Source organism: Cupressus sempervirens, chromosome 5 (genome assembly GCF_028749045.1).
Source record: "Cupressus sempervirens isolate cs-2001-9-10 chromosome 5, ASM2874904v1, whole genome shotgun sequence".
NCBI classification, from domain to species: Eukaryota; Viridiplantae; Streptophyta; class Pinopsida; order Cupressales; family Cupressaceae; genus Cupressus; species Cupressus sempervirens.
This window is the reverse complement of record NC_143122.1, coordinates 1004366972-1004379977: the sequence shown is the minus strand read 5'-3', so window position 1 is coordinate 1004379977 and position 13006 is coordinate 1004366972.

The following is a 13006-nucleotide window of genomic DNA, read 5'->3' as shown; positions in this document are numbered from 1 at the left end:
TGTGTCACATTGTTCATTCCATTGAAAAACTATGTTTTTGTGGAGAAGATAGGTAAAGGGACTATATTTTTCAGCCAACTGTAAGATGAATTTCCATACTGACTGGAGTTGTCCTTGAAAAGATCTTTACTTGCTGAGATTTGTAGGTGCTTTTATTTCCAAGATAGCTTGCACCTTCTCTAGATCAACTTCAATTCCTTTAGCAAAAATAATATAACACAATATTTTTCCAAACTTGACACTAAAGGCACACTTCTTCGGATTAAGTTTGAGTTTGAATGCTTCCAATCTTGTGAAGATCTTAATTAAAATTGAGACATTCTCTTCTCTAGTATGTGACTTGACTAGAATATCATTCACATAATCTTCCATTACCTTGTGGATCATATCATGACAAATAGCGGTCATGGCCCTTTGATATGTAGACCCTGCATTTTTTAGATCAAAGGGCATAACTTTCCAACAAATTTTCCCCAAGCACAAGTAAATACAACCTTTTCCTGATCTTCTAGAGCTATTCTTATCTAATTGTAACCATAAAATCCATCCATTAATGAGAACATGGCATGGTCAACTATGAGATCTATAATGGTATCAATGTTGGGTAATAGAAGTCTCTAAAATCAATGCAAATTTTGGATCCTACCATCTTTCTTCGATATAAGAACAATGCTTGATATCCATGTAGCATTTACCAATGGTCTTATAAAACCAATTTTAAGGAGCTTTTCTAATTCTACTTTGACCAATAATGCTATGTGGGGATGCATTTTCATGAGTTTTTGCTTTACGGGCTTTGCCCCTAGTGTTGTGATGTGGAGCCTAATCAGACTTAGAGATTTATTCGACATGGTTTCGCCCTAGATTATTTCTATGGGGATTTTTAGGCAGTACCCCTTGTAGGGTCCTAAGGTAGTGCCCCAGGTGTGCTCCTTGTTGCAGTACAGGGTGGGGTCAAGGGGCGACACCCCCTTATATTGTAAAAGGCATTGGATGCTATTTTTCTATTGGATGACTTATTCTAGCCCTAATTTTGTAAGAGAAAAAAGCTTGTATAAAATGGCTTAGGGTTAGGAATTTCTTAATGAATGGTGATATTGTAGCTTCTTGTGGCGGTATTGAGCTGAAAGGGATTGCAGATTGTAATAAATGGATAATAATAATATTGGAATTGTTGTTCATGGACATAGCCCAAGGATTGGGTAAATCACGTAAAATCCTTCTGTGTTCTCTTTTATGTGATTTATTATTCTCTGATATTGGTTATATTTTCATGTAACTCTTATTTATGTCTTTGGTTTATCCTAAAACTTGGTTTAGTATTGAGATGATGTAGGGTCAATTTAGGGTCTAAACTCGACATGTCAAAGTATGACCAAGAAAAATTAATTTTCCTTTCTTTAAAAAAATTGAATAAATTCTTCTTTCTCAATAGATGCTAAAGACACTGCCAGATGGATAATTTTGGGATCTGCCAAATGGATAATTTTGGGATCTTCTATGGAAAATTTTCCTTTCTTTAAAAAAATTGAATAAATTCTTCTTTCTCAGTAGATGCTAAAGACACTGCCAGATGGATAATTTTGGGATCTTCTATTGTGCCAGATGGATAATTTTGGATAATTTTGGGATCTTCTGTTGTTCATGGACATAGCCCAAGGATTGGGTAAATCACGTAAAATCCTTCTGTGTTCTCTTTTATGTGATTTATTATTCTCTGATATTGGTTATATTTTCATGTAACTCTTATTTATGTCTTTGGTTTATCCTAAAACTTGGTTTAGTATTGAGATGATGTAGGGTCAATTTAGGGTCTAAACTCGACATGTCAAAGTATGACCAAGAAAAATTAATTTTCCTTTCTTTAAAAAAATTGAATAAATTCTTCTTTCTCAGTAGATGCTAAAGACACTGCCAGATGGATAATTTTGGGATCTTCTATTGGGATAATTTATGGATAATTTTTCAGTTGGCTCAATCAAGATCAAAGATCTCTCTTCAGAATAGTTAGGTAATGTATCAAAGATCACATCATTAGGTGCCACAATTGGGTTTTCACCATTAGATACGTCATCTCTTATTTGATTTATTTTGCATCTAGTCCAAACATGTGGTGACTTGGATTTCTAGATATTTATATTATTTTCTAATGACTAGGACCATTGATACACTCCTGATCTATGAATCAAATGACACTTGATCCATGCTTTAGAGATGGTTCAGCTACATTTAGGTACACATTTATATCTTGGTATGTGTCAAAGGTGAGTAATTTAGGAGGTGTAGTTGTATCCCAATTGGTAGGTTTGGGATGACATAAGGTAATGGTTCAAAATGACATTCTAGATTAAATGGGCTTAAAGAAATAACCTCATTTCATGGATCAACCATTGTATCGTCAAAATAAATAATGGGTGTTTCCTCTAGGTGTTCTATAGAACTAGGGTCATGAAACCACTCACTAAATTCATCTTGGATCTCCTATAGAAATAGATGTGGAAACAAAGCTTGGAATGAGAACTCACCATCATCTTGCCTTCTCTAAGATAGTGTCAGATCCTCAACTCACGTGTTATTTGATTGATATGTTAGATCAAATAGCGCAGGATCAAATAATGGTTCCAACGTGGCTTATGAACCTTTTGGAGTAGGATTGAAGTTTAAATCAATTGGGGAACCTTGTTTATGTGCAATTTCAAGTCAAGAGATGTGAATGATGATGCATTCTTTGTCATAGGTGGATGCTTTAGATTGACTATCTCACTCCCATAGATTGGAGTCATCTTCTTCTTCACTCTCGTGGACCATTGAGTCATCTTCACTATTATCAGGAATTGAGGGAATAACAATCGAGGAAGGCTCATTAGCAATTGAAGGAGGTTCATCTATAATACAAAGATTGGAGAAGGACACATTCATGGAATCTAAATCTACCATGGGGTTCTCCATGACTTCTTTATCTTTGGGCACCCAAACTTTCCCAGAGGAAGAGACTTCATGTATGTGTTGATGAGCATAAAGATGTCGTGGTCTAGTATAAAATGGAATGCCCATAGGTTGGTTTTCCAAGTAACCCACACCTGTTTTAATCTTATCAGATCTAAAATTTATTTGTAGAGATTCTATACAGTTTGTACCATCTCCTAGTGAACCCGCTCCACTATATTCCATTTTCTTCATCAATTCCAAACCTCTTCCAAATAGATGGGTAGAAATATCAACACTTTGAACTATGTTGTTGGCATTGTCTAATGAAGCTTCTGCAGGTGAAATGGATGTTGAAGGAGCCTCACTTCTTTTTTTATTTTTTTATTGTATATCTAAGGAAGTGCTATTGAAGATGGTTTTCCATGCAATTTAGGAGATATGGGTAGGTCAAATATAGAAACAAAGTATTCTCCTACTCCTTTATGTTGGATTTGGCAATTTCTTTCAAAGTTTTCATTTCTTTATCCATCTTTGTAAAATGTAGTTGTTTTGCCTCTGATCTTGAAAGAGACAAAGGAGATGAAGAATTAGAACAATCAACCTTCTCTTTTCCCTTAGTTGTTGTAGTTAGTTGATTGTTTTCTTGACCCTGTGAGCTAGAAGTTGTTGTAGTCACGGGTCATTTATTTCAGTCTATACTATTAGAATTATTAGGAACAATAGATGAACTTGGAATTGGAGTAGATGTAGATTCTATGTGTTGGTCCATTTCAGTAGAGATGTCTTCCCTATTGTGAGGAACAAAAGAGTTACACTACTGAGTATAATTCTAATCCCCCACTATAGTTATCTCTTGCCCCATGTATGAAAGCTTTAAGCATTGGTGATAAGTGGATGGTAAAACTTGCATATCATGTATCTGTGGTCTTCCTAACATAATGTTGTAGGTCAGCTTTAGGTCAAGTACTTGGAAAATGATTTCTTTGAGTACAGGACCAACTCTTATCGGTATAATAACCATCCCTTTAGATGATCTTTCTTGTTCATCATATGTCTTGATCGTGATCTTTTTAAATGGTTCAACAAAATCCTCTAAATATCCCAATTGTCTTACAAGGCTCAAGCTACAAATATTCAAACCCACACCCCCATCAATCATTTTCTTTTTTAACTTGATGCCTGTGGATAAAGATTTCTATGTGCAAAGGAGAATTTTGAGGTTGAGCAAAGGACATGTCATCTCGTGCAGAAAGGGAGATGCAATGGGGTGCAACAAGAGTACTAACCGTGTTTTGAAACCTAGTAACATCCAAATTTTTGGATACTACAGCCTTAAATAAAATATCTTTATGTACGAGGGACATTTGTAATAATTCAAAAATAGAGATATGTGTAGGAGTTTTGAGCAATTGGTTAACCAAGTTGTATTTGGCAATATTTGAAATTGTTGTAGTTTGTTTTGGATTAGGTATTAACCCCAACAATACCATTTTAGAGGCTTGTCCTCAAGTAATAACATTTGCTTGTTGATTTTTGTACTGATATTTTATAGTTATGGCATTTGCAATGTCATCAAATCCTGATTTCATATTGATGGTATGGTCATATGATTGAGTATAGTTAACTTTCTCATCAATGGTTTTGTTGTGGTTGTTCTTTGATGCTTCACCTTTCTCCTAATTCATGAAGCGAGTCTTAAATGTTGTGTGATCTCCATTGGTTTAGAGTCTGTTGATTTTAATCGTATTATCTTTAATCAACTTCTTGATGAAATCCTTAAGAGAGTAACAATTTTGCTTAATGTGCCCCCGTTTTCGATGGTAGGCACAATAGTTTTTCTCACTCTACCACTTTGGTTTGACCAGGGGCTCATATGGTCTGGACTTAGGTAAATCTGATAAGATTATCATCCAAGAGTGTTTTTATCTAAGCAACCTCATAAGTTACACCTATTGGGGTATATACTTTGGGTGTTTTGTTGGTAAATCCCTGCGGTGGTGGAGCTTCATTATACGACACTTAATTATTTGAAATATTTTGGTCATTGCATTGATAAAATGGAGGGTTGTTATCACATTGATTATTATTGCTAGAGTTAATGTTATTGTTTTTGGAAGAAGACAAGTTGTAGGAAGGTTGTTGTTAAACATTGTTGGCGTCTACAACTCCATCATTAACCATATTTTTATTCTTGTTGTGCCATGAAGTTTTCGGTTTGTCATTAGAGGTGTGGGAAGAGTCATTAGAGCTACAAGGTTGTTAGAAAACCCTTTCCCATCTTTGGATAGTTTGAAGCTATCGTTATTGAGCAAGGTTGCCTCTACCTTTGCTATGTTCTCAAGCATGACTTCAAATGTTTGAGGACATTGGAGTTGTAACCAATAGTTCATGGGTTTGGTAAGATTGTTAACAAAGATGGCAATCTTCTTTGGTTCTAAAATATCTTGATTATATTTAGCAAAGATGTGTCACCATCTTTGTAGAAAGTGTTGAAAGGACTCCCCATATATTTGTTTTGTGTTACAAAGGTTGACCATAGTAACTTCTTTCTCTATGTTATAAGCATACTGCATGACAAACAAAGAGGCCAATTGTTCTAAAGTCTAGATGTTTGAGGGAAGTTTTGAAAACCATTCCATGGCTTGCCCTCCCAAGCTTCTTGGAAATAATCACATGATATAAGTTGTCTCATGTACAAATTACATACTTGTCATATAGAAATGTCACATATGATCTTGAGGATTAGATGTCTCATAATATTTGCCATATTTTAGAATTTGGGCATTTTGGGGAAATGGTGCCAAAATTACCCTCTTGTCAAATGGGAGCTCTAGGACATATTTTCACCAAACTGAAAGGTGTTGGTTCCACCTTTTCCTGTCAAAAAGTGCTAAATTGTAGTTCCATGGCTTGCATTCATTGATTCATGAGCTCAAGAGGAGTTTCATCATGGTTTTTCTTGATATTGCTTATATCAAAATTGGAAGGAAATTTGGCAACTTGTTGTGTGAGTATCGAAGATATCAATCCTTGTTTCTTTCTAACATTTTGTCTATGTCATCTAGGAAATTAGGATCTTGTAGTTCATTAATTTTTTCATTATAGTATTCCTCGCTTCCTAGTGGAAAAGACACATTTGCTTGCATTGTTCTACTTGATTCTGTTCTGGTTGATTCTATTCAAGTTCTAGATCATTGTATATCTGATTAAGGAACATTGAGTCAAAAATAAATCCTGGATCAATAATATTCGAGGATTATGAGGATTATATTGTCATATCTTGTTTTGCTAATCCTGTACGTGTACGTGTAGGAGCAATTTTCACCTCACTTGTTTTCAAAGTGATAGGTTTGTTTGTCTTCGATTTTAGAGTACTGACAAGATTTATAGATGATATGAGAAGCACAAATATCCTTTAAAATGTCTCTTCATGCTACAAAGTGAGTAAAATCTTTTGGACTAAATAGGAGTGGAATGTCTAAGCAAGATTGCAAGTCACTCAAATGAGATAGATTGAAATTCAAGTTCTTTAAAGTTGGGATGAAAGGATGTAAACTATCCTGATGTTAACTATCAAGAAACTTGATGATGTTTTGTTTGGTTGGACTTGAATTTGGTTGTGTGTAACCAATAGGATAATAGAATAATGTCTTGCTTAGTTTTGGAGAATTATCGTATTTCCTGATTTGTTCAAATTGTAGCATTTAGATCAAGAAACAAATTGTGTTATGATTGCTTAAATATCAAGTGTCATTGCTCGCTATTTTACAATTTAAGTTCAGATGCACTACAAAAAAGTGTAGATGTGCTACATGAATCTATAAATGTGTTGTTTTATATTCAAATCTACCTGTCTTGAAAGAGAGCTTCCCACCAATGTAGAGGGAGTTTTGCATAATCTCTTGCAAGACTACTCAAGAAGGCAATATTTTGGACACTATTGCCTTGCATCTAGATGCAAGCTTTAGGTTTTCCCTCTCACCGTCCTTACTAAGGAGAGTCTCGGGAGGTATGCTTTTCTATGGTTGAATTAACTACCTATGAAAAAACACGAGAAATAGAAATCGGAAGAAGGTTGGGGAGTTTGATCACCCTAAAAGGGTGAGAGCATATCCCTACTACTCCAACTTCTCAAACACAACAAGCCAAAATTGTTCAATTATGAGCCTTTAAACTAGGAGAACAAGAGGCTCATATTTAGTCTATATGTCTGTTTATTCCCAAATTATTTCCTATTGACCCTTTTGGAAGGTTTGGCATTCTAATCAACTCAGAGTTGAGAGCATGGGCCTATTTTCAAGTAGGTCAAAGAAATCAATTTCTTACTTAAACTAGATTGCGAAACTTAAGAAATTGTAGTTTGAAGAAAAATGCAAGGTTTAGGCTTACCTTGTTCACAACTAGCAAAGCCTAGGCGTATTTTTGAGGGTCTTCACTTTGTTTCCACATTTTTATGACCTTTTTGTTATTCCTATCATATTTTCAAAGACCTGCAACTAAATTTTTGGATCAAACTTCTATGATTTGGGGCATAAATTAATTGTTTCTTTATGAAAAACAATTTTTTTTTTAATGAATAATAGTAATTTGCTCAGAAGAATTTGAAATTCTTATATAAGCCTCTTGATAGCATCCCAAACCTGCAATAAAATATTTAGATTAAAATTCTATGATTTGGGTCATAATTTTTTTTATACAAAAAATCATAAAAAAACTTATTAAAAATAAAATTCAAATCCATTAAATATGCAATTTTTGCTATGATCTCTTGACATCATCCCAAACCTGGAATAAAATTTTTAGGTTAAAATTTTGTGATTTCGGTCATAAAATATTTTTTCAATGAAAGACCATTAAAAAAAAAAATTACATCAGAAAAATCTGCAATTTTTACCGTGATCTCCATATGTCATCCTAAACCTGGAATAAAATTTTTAGATCAAAATTCGATGATTTGGGTGATAAATTAATTTTTTATGAAAAATAATTCTTAAAAAATTATAATAATATAATTTTGATCAGAAAAATCTAATTTTTTTACTGTTGTAAGTTAGAGACATCAATGCCAACTTGCCATGATTTTTTTGTTGAAGATTTTCTATATATATATATAAAAACAACCCTCCACGAACATTATTAAGAAGAAGAAGAGGAGGAAGAAAAGGAAGATGAATAAGAAGAAGAAGATGAAGAGAGGTCTCTCAAAGGCTCCTTCAAATTATAATCTCTTGCCCCAAAGTACCTGTGTGGAACAAACTTAAACAATGTAAATGTTAGTGGGTTAGCACATAAAATAATCAATGCAAAGTAAAAGAGCTTGTTTTTCTAAAGAGCACAGTCATGAAACATTAACTTGACCTACTCAATTTGAATGAAAGATCTAGCATGCTATATTAATTTAAATTGAAAGCTCAAAACTGTCTCATGTCTCCCTAACTACAATTGCTAAAAGGCTATCAGATTAAGCGTCTTACTAACAATTCTAGAATGAGATATTGTAGTACTAAATGAAGCTAAATGCAAATGATATGAATGAAACAATGCAACTATGACAAATGAAGCTAAAACTTATGATGTAAACGAAACTAAATGACAACAATGATAACAACTCAAAATGCTCTACAAATGCTTATAATAACAATGCGTGAACTTCATATGCAAATTACCCTATAAATGACTATAATTTAACAAATGCATGAACTTTTGGGTTCTTCAACTCTCAAAATGCCTTGTATTTATAGATTTTTCAAGGGGTTGGGATAAAGTTATATATTTTTATCATTTACTCATGAGGTAAAGGTTGAATGAATAAAATAGCAATATCCATAAGACTCACTTTGAATAAAATATTAAAAGATGAGGTTCCCACTCAAAATAATAATAAAATAATAATATCCATGAGATCCACTTTGAATAAGACATTTAAAATGGAGAATCCCACTCAATTATTAAATTATTATTTTTTGGTCCCTTTTGATGAAAATATGATTTTCATGATCCCACTTTGAATAAAATATGATTTTGGAGATATTTGAATATAAAATTGATTTGTGAGGATAAATGCCCATTTTAATTTCTTTAAAATTGATTTTCATGTGTAAATTCTAAATGGGTCCAACAAATTGATTTATTTGAATTATTGATTCAATTCAAATTTGTATTATTTTTAAGATATTGGAAAATAAGTAATCAATTGATTAAAATTAATTAAATTCCAATATCTTTGATTTTTTGAATATTTCTCCTTAATTCTCCAAAAATCATTTGATTTTAACCTTTAAACCTCACTGATTTGGTAAAATCCATGGTTAATAGTTGTGCCAAATTTAGGGTGTCTACACTAAGCACAATACAACATTAATAAAAAATACAATAATGTAATTATCAAATCAAATATGAATATTTAAAGCATGTACAATGCAATAAATTCAATGCATACAAAAAGAGACCGTGACACCACATTAGATGTATGTAAGAAGATTTAGCCTCAATAATATGTATAATAGGTGAATCTATAAGCACATAAATTGAATCTAACACCAAAATGAGAATAAAAATCGTATGAGATGTGTTCATGAATATGTACAATATGAAAAAAGGAAAACACACAAAGGGATAGAACACTCCTTTTCAAGGTTGCAAAATTCATAAGGGAGATACCCCAATAAACTTAAGTAATGTCTAATGTACTGAATGGGATGATGATCCTTAACTAAATATCTAACTTCAAAATGTGAAATGATAATAAGGACTGGTCAAAATTAGGGAAGATTAAAATGCACAACGAAAATAAATAGTAAATGAGCCACTTTGGATATGAGTAGCAGACAAATGCACAAAGAAAATAAATAGTAAATGAGCCACTTTGGATATGAGTAGCAAATAAACAAATTCTTGAAAGTGCCTCTAATAACTATTATGAGATCTCAATACTGTAACCTACCTTCAAGTCAAATATGAGCCTACTCTAGAGGGTATGCAATAGTTGACTCAATTTGTACCTAGTTATAGAATGACCAATCATTTTGTACTTTGGGATTCTACCTAAAAAAATTTAGGGATGCTTCGACTATTCTTGATCTTCCCAAAATAGTTTCAAAACATTTGTAGCTTATTCTTGCATATAAAAATTGGGGAAAAGGTTAGGAAAAAGGGGTTTTCCTTAGTCAAACCCCCATTTAGGAACTAACCTTGAAAATGAAATGAAATTACATAAAGGAAAGTATGTAAAAAGGTAAATGTTTGATTTGCCTTGTATAATCCCTTATGGATGGATGTTAGAATTTCTTACACCCGTGAAGATACTTGAATGTTCTTAGAATCAAGAATTCCCTCACAAATGCATGGAACTATGAACACCGCTCCTAGATCTTCAATGTAGATATGCTTGATAATTATTTGCAATGAAGGAGAGGTGAATGCAAATAGAAAGGAGAATATTCTTGATTGGTTGATAATTCCTCTACTTAAACACAATGCAAGAGAAGATTTCTTTAGTGGAGAATATTACCTTCTAATTTATTTGAATGAATTGGAGAAACTAGATCTTGGATGTTTTCCTTCAAATCTTGAATCCAATTGCTCAATTTCTCTTGAATTTTCTTGAACTTGATCACATAATTGTAGATCATGAAAGTATATCAAAGTGAGGAGAGATTGGTTGTTTATATAACTCATCCATCATTTTGAGCTTGAAAAATTATCAAGGTTGACCAAAAAATATTTTTTCCCATCAACACCTTGACATAGGGCTCTGAGCTTAAATTGGTCCCAAATCCTTAGGTATAAAATGATTGAGTCATTCTATACCTGGGCACATAATGTAGGAGTCATTCTATATGTATGAATTTGATCTTATATTTGAACTAGGCGTGAGGGTGGTACAAAAGAAATAAAAAAGATGATTTAGGTTGCTATGATCAAACGTAACAACATCAAACCTTGAAATCACCAAAATGGGGCCTAATAGAGCATCTAATTATGGGTGCTAACTTTTTAGGATGATAAAAGGACATAACCATAATAGAAAATCATAAGATATTTAAGAATTTGAAATTTGCTTAGGAATAATAGAGCATTGAAGATCACATATCCATAGAAAATCATAAGGAAATAGTTAACAGGTTAAAGGCTTCACCAAAGTAAATAGAGTAGAAAAGAATAAACAACATCCTTATGATAAAGAACCAAGGAAAAATTTAGAATTTTAAAGACAGTTAGGGTAAAGAGATAATGCCATTTTCTATAAATTGTTAGTAATGCAACCTAAGTTTGTAAGTAGTGAATGAGGACATGCAATTTTGTCAACTCAAAGAAAATGACGAGCTATAAGTTTGTTATTGGTTATAGCCTAAAATTATCTAGTTTTTCATTTGTTCTTGTTCACATTTAAACCCTTTTAGCTCAAATTCTATGATTATTTAATGAAATTAAAATCTAATTAATGTGAATTAAGAGATGCAATATTCTGTAACAATTAAACGATTATGAAGAACTAATCATAGCGGATGAATGAAATATGGATATTTTAGTAATGAGTACCAATGAAGATTTCTTGGAAGAGTTATGAATTTTTTTATATGACATCATTTCTATATTTTAGCATATAAATAATAGTTAATATAAAGATCTAGAAAATACTAGCCATAGGTTGTTTTACTATTTTTGTAACACAAATTGACCAATGCATTCCCAACCATGCAATTGTAATCTAGGAACACTATTTAGACATCTCATTCTATACTAAGGAATATACTTATTTGATTGTACGTGAAAGATATCTTCAATTTAGATAAATATTATTATGTAAGGTTATCAAATTACCAGAGTTGATTATGCACATTAATTAATTTTTTTATTCAATCTACTAAGTAGGGGAAATGATCCACTCCTTGACCATTAATTGGATTTGTTCTTATGTCATTTTGGGTGAGGTGTGAAATCTATTTGACGAGTGAATTTAGAAACATTATGTTAATATGTAAGTTAATGATCATTGAGTTGTGGGATGAGTGTATGTCTTCATATTAATTATACACAAAATTGATAAGGTTATAATAACCTTATAGGAAAAAGTAGTTGACAAAGTTTTCACTACTAGATCTTGACACTGTAATATTGTAGGTCTTGTCCCTTGGTTATAAAAAATCCCATCACCAGAACCCTCTAATTGAAAATCTTGTATTACGTCTTTCTTTTTGATCATGAAGGTTTGGATAAAATTTAGATCAATTTGGTTGATGATTTAAAGTAGAATTTAAGGTGTATATATTGGTTTGAAACAAAATTTAAATAGTGTGTTGATTTAAGGAATTGTTAAGTGTGTGTTGTTTCAAAGTAGAATTTAATTGATGTGTTTAGATGGATTTTAAAAATTTAAAGGATTTTTATTTGAAAAAAACTTTTAATTCTTAGGATTAGTGATGCATTGTGTGATACTCATCTTTATATGTTCAACTCTTAGGTATACATCTGCTACACCTTTGAAAAGTTCACAATCCCTTGGATTGATATAAAGAACAAATCAAGCTAAGCAACCAAGTCTGGTTACAATCTCCAACTCTTTACCTGCATTTTTTTCTCATCAACATGAATTAAATTCATTTCCTAGTTTGTTTCGAGCTCAACATATTCTTAGACTCATGGTGTAGATTAAACATTTTTCATCTACAAATTGATCTTCAAAAAGACACAACTCAACTTCTATTTAAGAACACCATAACCACACACAACTACTAAAACTAAACAAACACTAATATTTCTAATCCAAAAGATAATAAATTTGAAACCAAGGGATTATTATTTTATGAATACATGAGTAAAAATATACTAAACTAATAAAAAACATAGACTAAGAATTCATTGGTATTCAATCAACATTTTTTTGATAGCATCTATAAGCCAAAAAAATAAAAAATAAACTTCATGACACCCGTATAAGGAACCCCAAAATCTCCTCAAACATGGAGAAAGAAAACCAAAAGTAGGATTGACAAACTAGCAAAATCAAGACACAAGATTAGTGAAAAAGAAGAAGAGAAAATTTAAAGGGAATGAAGAATCCCTACAACTAGCCATT